This window comes from Melampsora larici-populina (assembly GCF_000204055.1).
Source record: "Melampsora larici-populina 98AG31 unplaced genomic scaffold MELLAscaffold_1, whole genome shotgun sequence".
Classification (NCBI taxonomy): Eukaryota; Fungi; Basidiomycota; class Pucciniomycetes; order Pucciniales; family Melampsoraceae; genus Melampsora; species Melampsora laricis-populina.
Genome location: NW_006768765.1, coordinates 2,308,164 through 2,319,089, shown reverse-complemented (window position 1 = coordinate 2,319,089; position 10,926 = coordinate 2,308,164).

Here is a 10,926-nt window from a genome sequence, read left to right as displayed (position 1 = left end):
GCTATCAAGATGTTTTGGGTCAGTTACCAGCAAAATATGTCATACCACCAAAATTGAGATGATGTCATACAGCATCATAAACCTGTACAAACCTGCTCCTGTATTTCCCCACCAAGAATATATAGTTTATTAACCTTTGTGACATAAATTGACTGAGTTATTGAGGTTTGAAAGAAAAATCACGGACAAAAAATACTATTTTTGTACTATACCTAAGAATTGATTCTGGAATATCTTCCAGCTTCATCAATATACATACACAAAAAAATTGATATTCCTTTTGAAAACATGTTTCTCCACATTTTTGTCCCCCAGAACCTTCCTGTATGGGCAGTATTTCTACATGTAATTGTGGTGTGTACATGAGCAGTCAACAATTTGATTGATTCTTTGTTTCTAGGCAGAATATGGCAAAGTTTATGGCAGAAATTTTTGTCAAATACCATCTACATGTACATCAATCAAATTCAGAATGATTTTGGCAATATTTTCCCTCAAATTTTTTCTTGGGGCAAAGAACTTCAGAAAATCAAACTTGCAGACACATTCAGGAATTACATGTAGAAATACTGCCCATACAGGAAGGCTTTAGGGGACAAAAATGTGGAGAAACATGTTTTGAAAAGGAATATCAATTTTTTTGTGTATGTATATTGATGAAGCTGGAAGATATTCCAGAATCAATTCTTAGGTATAGTACAAAAATAATATTTTTTGTCCGTGATTTTTTTTTCAAACCTCAATAACTCAGTCAATTTATGTCACAAAGGTTAATAAACTACAGTCAATCTAGAATACGTTGGCCAGGTGATTTTTTATTTTATTTTATTTTGGTGATACAGTGCCAATACAGCTTGCAATATAAGCATTATGCTTAAATTGAAATATGAAATTTGCTATTGACCACTTGGGCTGTTGACCACCCGATATCTACCACCGACCATCATTGTCATCCTCATCCACCATCCCTTGTCTTCAACATTATCTTTCTCTTTCATTTCTCAAGGCTCATCATGCCTTTTGTGCTGTACACAGCACAACTCAAGGTGATTGCCCTCATCAAGTTTCTGTTGGGCCAATCCCTCAAATCCATCAACACATACCTCATTACTTCAATCTCAGCCAAATCGATCTCACAATAGAATGCTCTTTACCGCGAAACTCACGCAGTGGTTCGTGATCCTAGAACCTACCATCAACAAGGTCGTCGGAATTTATACTCAAACAAGGATTGAGCATTCATGGTCAAACTCATTGATGCTGATCCGACCTTATTTCTTGACAAAGTGCAAGAAGCAATGTACAACCACACCGATCTCATTGCCTGTTGACAAACCATTGCAAACGGCCTTCAAGAGCGTCTTTACCTTACCCTTCACAAGGTATCTGCAATTGATATCAATCAATCACCAACACTTCGAGCAGAATATTCCAATCGGATCTGCCACCACCCACCCGAGTTCCTGGTTTTTCTTGGTGAGTCTTTTCACTCTTCTCTTCGCTTTTTCCTTCTTAAGAAAGGAATTGAACTAACGTGAATACAAATTGTTTTGTTCTTCACCTAGACAAATGTGGTTTACGAGCACAGGATGTGCAACGCAAATATGTTAGATCCAAACAAGGTGCGCGTCCAAAACCCTTGAGACGTAACCGGGCTGGACGTCACTACAGCATGCTGGCTGCCATCTCCGAGTCTGGTTTACTAGCCGTCAACAGTAGAATTAATGGTTATCGGCAAGACAATTTTGAAGCTTTTTTAAAGCATATTTTGGTGAGTTTGGTCTTTTGCTTCAAGATCTCATCAATTGTACAATGCTGACCTTCATTTAACAGCTTCCTGTGATGCAACCCTACCCCAGTTGCAATTCGGTCTTAGTAATGGACAACACTCCAATACATCGTCATGGAGCCATCGAAAGCTTGTGTGACCGTGCAGGGATACTTTTAATCTACTTACCACCATACTCACCCGACTTCAACCCAATCGAGCGAGTTTTCAAAGTTTTCAAGGACAAACTTCGCCGAAATGCCTTGTTTGCTAATGCTCTCAATAGGTTTCATTGTATGGAAAGATCTATGAGCAATGTTTCAACCAAAAGTTTCATTAGGAGGCTTAATCAAACTTGTGGATACAGAAGATATGATAATCCGATTTTATGAACTTTCATCAAAGATCTTCATTATCATGTTTTCTATTTTTTCATGATCACGATATTCTCACTGTAGAGAAACCCAAAGGTCCTTGAACCAAATTTGTTATCCATTTTTATAAAGTTGTTTCGAAAATTAACACGGTTTTGATTGTTTTCATGAATCACAAGATTATTATTGTAAAGAAAGCCAAAGATCTTCAAATGATCAAATTTTCATGTGCTCAAAATTGTTATTGTAAAGAATTCAAAACATCATTGAACCAAGTTCCAATATTAACAACTGAATCATATCAGTCAGAAAGTGAGAAATTCTCAAAGTGAGAAATTCTCAAAGTGAAAAAAGAAAACTTCATTGAACACTAAAGGTGTCACAAATTCGGATTTGATCATGCAAAACTGGGTCTTGATAAAAATCTAAGACCAGTATCTGTTCTCACTTGTGGCTCAAAGGGATTGTTTGATTCTTAAACATAAAATCTTCATTACAAAACATCTCAAACATGAGATAAGGTATTGTAGAGTACTCGAGCTACGGATGGTTAATATATAATTTGTTACAGATTGATTGAGTACATTCTTGTTGAGATACTAGAACTATTGATGTTTGGCACGGAATCGTTGCTTAAGAATATCACGATACACAGGCGCTTGATCATGGAGGCGAAGGCAAGCTCCAAAGGGAAACTTGAGCTTTGTCATTTCCTCCACACTGAGTTGGGGAGATAGAAACATCTCAAAGGTGCAGATATCTAAATCACGGAGTAGAGTGCGAGTAACTCCATCCTCCTTGGCGATTGAGCAATGTTTGAGGTATTCCTCGAAGAGTGGAAGTGGTCTTGGAGCTGGAGAGTCGCTTCGTAAACTGTTACCGACCGGAAGAAGAGTTGAGCTGGTAGACTCGGGATTTGGAGCGGTGTGAGCTCAAGCGAGGGGGTTTTTGTATCTTGGCTCCCACTTGAAATCAGGTCCTTTGGGAGGTTTCATATATGAAACTCCCGGAGAATGGCTATGCTATTCAAAAGCAAATCAAATTCAGGTCAGTTTATGAGGTGATCAATTTAAAAGAAAAATCTAACTCACTATAGCTTTGGCCCATATATCAAACACGATGTGGGATAAGGGCATCGCCTCAGTCGAGTCCATTGGATTGTAACAACCCATACACTCCCTACCAGCAATAGAAAAATGACTGTACTTGGTGATAAGTTCAACTTTTATAGCCTGAACACGTGGGTTGACATCTATAGCCTGCTCAACAAAGCTCCTTAGAATCAATACAAAGAGAGATGAAGTTAAATTACTTACTGCCATCTCCAGATTGGCATGTCGAGCAGGTTCTACTGCCTGCGGATTTTGTCGAGCCATCGCAGTGTCAAACTTATCTTCCTATAGAGATAAAAACAATTTGCAAGTCAGTACAATCGAAAGGAAGAAAAGGGATGTAAAGGAAATTAACTTTAAGAGAGTGCGAGCAGTCTTCTTTGGATTCTCCATAGTGAGGGAGAATCCAACTTCTTTACCTTGCTTTACAATCATCATATCCTTGAATGCTGTAAAGAAGGATTCTGTTTCAATCACGGGCATCAAACTCTTACCAAAGATACCCCCATGCGTAATGTAGCATTTGAATTCAACATGTCCTTCTTGAGTTGCAATCTTGAGTAATGTTCCACATCCCTGCTTATTCTTGTCACAAAGATTATATAAACTTTCCTTCACCTCAGTCAAGGTCTTTCCGTGAATTTGAACCAAGACGGGGAAGGGCTTCTCATTGTTGTGGTCGGAATAAGTTTGAGGTAAGCCGTTTTGTTTATCGGCGTCGGAAAGGCCATCAGGAATATACACATGGTAAGTCAAGGTGACTTGGTTGGGTTTACTTTCATGAGTAACCAAGACATTCGGTCCTGGGGTTGGACTAGGTGAGTTAGTCAGATCCAACTCGACTTTTGATTCTATCACAGCAAGAATCAAATTGGTTAGTCCGAGTTAATCTTGAGAGAAGAAACAGATAAAAGACCTACTGGCAGTTCTATCCACGACGTGATCGGCCATGTTGCCATCACCAAAAGTTGGATCAATGTCACCCAGATCAAATCCGTGGGTAGCAGAGGACGCAGGTCCAGACCCTTGAGGGCTTTGCAAGTCTGATGTTAACAAAAGAATTCAAGTGGAATCAGAAGAAGCAAACTGTCAGTTTTGATTTGATATGGTCAAGAGATAAAAGAGCAACTTACCAGAAGTGTTTTTGATTTCAGGTTGCAATCAACAGCGGAACTCAAGAGGACCGCCTGGTCCATGAGGATCCACATGGATCGTCTTGGAATCATGGTATTGGCGTTGTCCGTTGAGTCAAACGAGTTCCCAGTGGTGACCGGGTCTAGAAAGGAAAGATTTGAACAGTTTCAATGATCAAATTACAAAAATTTTGATAGAAAAAAGACAGGCTTACTTGTTCATATAATAAGGGCTGCCACCGCGGCCACGAGCACTGCCAGGATTAAACACTGTCCCTAATGGAATAATGATCACTTTTGCATTAATTGCTAAGCATTTATATGGCAAAAATTAATTATCCCAAAAAAGCAACACATTATCCCAATTAGGACAGTGTTTAATCCTGGCGGTGGAGGAGGACTAAGGCCTTCCATTGGAGCCTGTCTTGCTTGTTTAATTGCACTATGAATAATTTGAAATTGAAAAGGCGACGAGATTGATTGAAGAATCGGAGATTGAATAATTTGAATTTGCAAAGTCAATGAGATTGAAGTTACGAGATTGATTGAAGAATCGGAGATTGAATAATTTGAATTTGCAAAGTCAATGAGATTGAAGTTGGGATTAAATAGAGAAATTGAATATTGGTTGAGATCAAAAAGGAGAGGAAGGAAGAAAGGAAGAAAGGAAGAAGATCGAATATCAGTTGAGATCGAAAAGGAACTCATATCGAGAAAGGAAACGAGACCAAAGCTTATGCATCTTGTATTGCCTTGGCCTGCTCATCAAGTTCCTTTTGATGTTTTGAGGGTCCTCTTGGCATATCGGTGAAGGTTTGCTGGTGGTATCGAGGGTATAGAGGTGGGATTGAGGGTGAGTGGTCAACAGCTATTGACCATCAAAACCGGTCAATAGCAAATTTCATATTTCGATTTAAGCATAATGCTTATATTTCAAGCTGTATTGGCAGCTGTATCACCAAAATAAAATAAAATAAAAAATCACCGGGCCAACATATTCTAGATTGACTGTATATATTCTTGGTGGGGAAATTCAGGAGCAGGTTTGTACAGGTTTATGATGCTGTATGACATCATCTCAATTTTGGTGGTCTCCCAACCACTTCTCAACAAATTCTCAATTGATGGACGTTATCTATTTGATATCCATTTCATAAATTTCTCATAACTTGCTCATAACTTGCTAGGGTCGGTAAGAGACACTGGCCTGCCAGTGACTTGTGATTGGGGGCTGTGATGGAATTCTTGAGAGGCCCCGATGGGCTCGATTCATCCAAAACCAACTATGTACCATCATACATGATGAGTGGGACCTGAGCTAGTAGGACGTTGAAGCATCAAAACGCCGGAGTTACAAAATTGATGGTGTACGCACTAGAACGCCATATTCATAGGAGTTGCCTTTTACCGATCCAAACCGACATCCTTTACAATTTCGTCACTTGGGCAAGCCCACCATTGATCCCTAAGGATTCGTTGCAAGGATCTCCACCGATCAAATCTACAACGGTTTGATCATATTTGTCAGGCATTAAAGCCTGGCACCTATTCCATGACCAAAAGTACCCTCACAAGGCCACACCACGGGTGGAGTGCATCCTTACCGCGGCAGCGAAGCTAGAACTACTAAAAGCTCCCAAGATTCCGAAAAACCTGGTCCTTGTAGAACACTTATTCATGCTTTTAGAGTCTTTTTCAGGCGGTAGTCTAGAAGACCAAGTCGCATACACCGTTGCACTGGTGGCTTTCTGGGGCATGGCGCGCTTAGGAGAATTATTAAAATCTTCAGTCAAGATCAGTCAAGTAAAAGTCAAGGACGTTATCTGGCATCCTCAAAATAAATTTTTGAAAACATGCATTCACAAAGCCAAGACAGCCACTGTCGGAGAGGTTCAAGAAATTCATTGTCAACGTCAAGATTCACTTTTAGACCCGGTGGGAGCAATTAGATGTTTAATTACTATTTCAGGTGCCACGGAAGACGACAATATCTTTTCTTACCCGTGTAACGGCAAATGAGTAACGCTATCGAAGGCCAGCATGAGACTGCTTGATGATGTGTGGAGAAGCAGAGTTGGTCATAAGATTACAGGTCATTCCTTTCGAGTGGGTGGCGTGTTGTTAAGATGGAATTCAGAAACTCCAGTTGATGAAATTGTAGCAATTGGTTGCTGGAAATCCAAGGCTTATAAGCTCTACATCAGAGAATTTGACAACAACAAACTGAATAGCACTGTAAAATTATTGAACAATTTAAAGTAGCCTTAACAGCAGTATATACTCAATTACATTATTGGAATGATTGAAGCAATCTACTTTTGACTGGCAAGACTGTCCCCCGTTCTTGCGTTCTTGCGTTCTTAATGGTGGTTTTGGGTGGGGGAACCTTGACACAGGCCACCGTAGTTGGGAGTTCTCAGGCTCAGGACGTCGCCCTGAGTCAAGGGGAAGAGCTCTCCCATCTACAGAGGCTGGTGGTTCCTACCGCCCCCTCTCTGAGCCCCCCCCAAGAAACCAAAACCTCCTTGGGAAAGGAAGTTGTGGTTTGCCTAGGGCACACCAGCAGACTTGAACTTAATTACCATAAGAAGTAACATAAGATTGATAATCTAGTTGTCCAAACCTAGATATTGCCAAGTTGAGAATGGAAGAACCTGTAAGTAACATTGGATAAGAGCTCACCATTGTAGGATTTGCCAATTTCTTCAAGCATGAAACCTCCATCATCCAGTGACTCCGGCATGATATATTGATATTCTCAAATTTAAAAGACACAGACACTGTGTACATTCCATTTGCAAAAATGGACTGATCATAATTGAATAAGAATGAATAAAAAGGAAATCTGGAAGTATCAAGGAATAAACCAGCATACGTAGCAAGAGTAGTGTCAGCAAAAGGTGGATAAGATGCAGGAATCAAGGAAAGTAAATCTTTTCACCTGCCCCATGGACCAGTAAATCAACTGAATTAGCCATCTTTCACCCCCATCTTTGTCTTTTGAATCACTCATCAAACCCTCTTGAACCAGAAATTGTGGCTGCTGGTAGCCTAAGCCCTCAGTGTTTCCAAAGGATGGATATATATCTAGGATAGACTACTACTTTACGGCAAGGAGAAGTTCTTACATCAGCATACTCTACCTGTGGCCATGAATATAATTTTATTCACCATGTCTGGGTAGTGTTTGCTCGTCGACAAGCGTGCACGACTTCCCTTTCTGCCTCAAAGGTAGTTGGTGTGCGCTCATCGACTAGCAAAGCCTACACAGACACGGTGATTGTCAGTAGTTGGTCCAAGTATAAGGAAAATCATAAATAAAAACCTAAATGTAGAAAGATAAGTACCTTCAATTCCAAATTACCCGTTGTTGGGTCATTAACAGTAACATCCTTCAACTGTCCCTTAGCCAGGATTTCTGCCTCTTTTGGCACTGGGCCAAATATGCCTGTGTTTGCCTTGGTGTTGCAGTATACTCCATCTGGTCTTGTTTGCTTTGTCAAATCAACATTGGGTGTCACATTCAATGTGTTCCTGAATGCTGTCACGGTCACTAATGGGACACATGTTCCTCTTTCTGAATGGAGGATTGAAGAAGGTTAGCAAGTATTTGATGCAACATGGAAGTTAAAGAAATAATGAAATCAAAAGATTAAACACTTGACTATTTTAAAGTTTTACTATCATCTTGTGCCCAGATAGGGGAGAGCCAGAAAATTGGAAAGCGGGAATTGAGCACTTCATCACATGAAGATAAAAAAGCTTGTTTTCCCCAATCTTCATGAGATGTATCAGTCTTCATATTGTGTGTCCAAGCAACATGAACAAAATTTGTCACCTTGACTTTGGGTTGCAAGACAAAAACAGTGTCTCCATTTGGATATAGTGGGTAGTTTTGCTCATCAAATTGGCAGCAATAGTCAACAAAAGTCTGAACATGGGCTGTGATGGTGGGGAGTCAAAGGTGTGGTTAGCTAACAACGTCACGGCTATCAGATTGAGGATCTTGATTCGAATTTGAATAAGAAGATCACTTTCTCTTCTTATCTTGTTTGTTCTAACTTCTAAAAAGGTACTTTCACATAGTCATCAGTTGTATGGGCTCATTCCTACATTCCTGTGTTCTTTGTTGTTTCAACTGTGTTGTAGAAACAAGCTGTACCTTGAATAATCCATAACAATTTTTTATCTCTTGTTTGGTTGCTAATCTTCAACTTGTTGTCCCCATCCTGATGATCTTTCAGCATATGGATACAATTTGACAAATTTTCCTGATAAGATGTCCGCCGGAGGGCAAGGAACACATTTCTCCTTATCCAACTCTACATGAAACAATGTGTTTGCATGCTTGAGAGCTGAGACACCCGCAGATTTTTTAAGAAGCTCCTATGTGACAGGTGATTTTGGCAGGGCCTTTGAGTTATCGACAGTGGCACGGGGATTCATATCACGCGCCATTTTCCAACCTGTCAATCTTTAAGAAGGAAAGACTCGAGTGATGTCCAAGCAATCCAGGAAAGAAAAGCGCAAATGATTTTATATATTTTTTAGGATCCCGGTATCCTCACCACCCCCCCCTAGTAACTCCACCACCCCCTCCCGTTCACAGCTAGTGAAAGGCTTAGTCGCTGCTGACACAAGTCGTGACAGTGCTAGCTTGAACCGCGCTCTCAGCACTCACTGAGAATTTTCTTTGATTGTTTCCCTAACAAAACATCATATAGGTACAATAATTGAAGGATCCTTCAAGTGTTGCGCGAAACAAACAAACAATATGAATCGAGATCGCTCCGACCGATCGAATTTGAATCGATCGGAGCGATTGGAAAACAATTCTGAGAAACAATCAATCAGACCGATTGAATTGATCGTGTCGAGTGCCTTATATGTTTCCCTTTTTTTGGGTTAGTGTGGTTAAGCATTTGAAAGACCAGATAAAAAAACACATGATGTCAGGAGAACCGATTGAATTGATCACATTGTGTTCTTGTGCTCAATCCACTCGGTTCTCAACCCTTTTGAGCAAGTGTGATTGCTCGGGTAAATTCCGTAGCTTATTGTGTAGCTGGACAAAGTTTGATATCTTTGATGACTCGATTACAAGATTCATTACCAAAGACAAAGGAGTGTGGTGTCAAAATGAATGACGAGAGCCAACAAGGCAATGATCTTGTAGAGCTACAGAGACAGACAAGGAGAGAGAGAAGGACAATTCAGATCCATGTATGTATTTGGTGGATCTTATAGTGTTTGTCCTAGGATGTGTTGAGCATTGTACGACTAGACCACTCCATGCTCGACTGTGGCCGGATCTGCTGATTCTACTGGGATAGGACAAGTTCTTTTGTTGTGACCTGTCTTGTGGCATTGGCTACATCGAGGACCGTTTTGTTCAGCTTCCTGATGCTCATGACGACAAAGATCGCGCTTGGTCTTGTTCGAAGATCCTGTAGGCCGACCACGAGATCGAATCAGAGCTGGATCACCAATGGTGGGAGTTGGACTGACAAGAATCCGGCTTAACTGACTCCACAACACGCTCTGTTGATGGGCGGGGAGAGTGTTATGTTGTGCTCGTACGAGGTTGAGTAGCGAGTCAAAGTTAGGTGGTTGGTTGTGGATAACTGGGTCAACTAAAGGCGGTTCTAGATGCCAATGAGGGTCGAAGTGGTTCACAGCCAATTTCCTCGAAGATAACATGAGATGCTTCAGGAAGTGGGCACAGGGCAATCCTTTTGATCCAGAAAGTACGTAGGTGCAGTTGTTGGTGTCATCTAAAGAAAGGGCTTTTTGATACTGCTTGTAGGTCTATTTGTGATTTGGGTTTAGAATGTTTCATAATGAATCAGGAAAGGAATTGTTGGGAGGAAACTAGACAAGAACTTACCTCTAGTAGTGCGTAGTGCGAGATTTTTCTGTTGACATCAGTCCAGATTTGAGGACGAAGTCGAGATAAAGTATGAGTTCGATCAAAGGCTATACGGTGTTCTATCCTATCTCTTTGCTGTTGACAAACAAATTCCAGCTTGGTGTATACAGTTGCAAGATCACCAGTTGATGTCCAGATCCAGCCTTTGATACCAGCATGACCACCTTCAATCCGAGAGGTGACGGTGTGACCAAAATGTTTTATATCCTTTGTCCAAGCAGTTACAAACTTTTCCTTGTGAATCACCCACGTACTCTTGATGTAATTGAAAGAAGTCTTGCCAATATCAGTTCAAAGAGCCTCAAAGCGTGCTTCGAAGTCTTCGGGAGAGATCGAGTTGCAAATTTCCTGCCAGCTGCTTTGAAACGCTTTCCATTGCTCGTCTGTTAATTTCATCTTGATGTTAGCTTGAATATTTTTCTCGATATGCCATTTGCAGAGTAGATTCTTGGTGTGTGGCAGAGTTTCCTTCAGAGCGTTCATCAAGGCGAGCTCTCCATCAGTCACAACAGCCTGCAGATTTGAAAGCTTGGACCCAAAGCACAGCTTCATCTGCTCCAAAACCCATCGATAGTCGGCTTCAGTTTCTTGTCGCATTAGACCAAAGCAT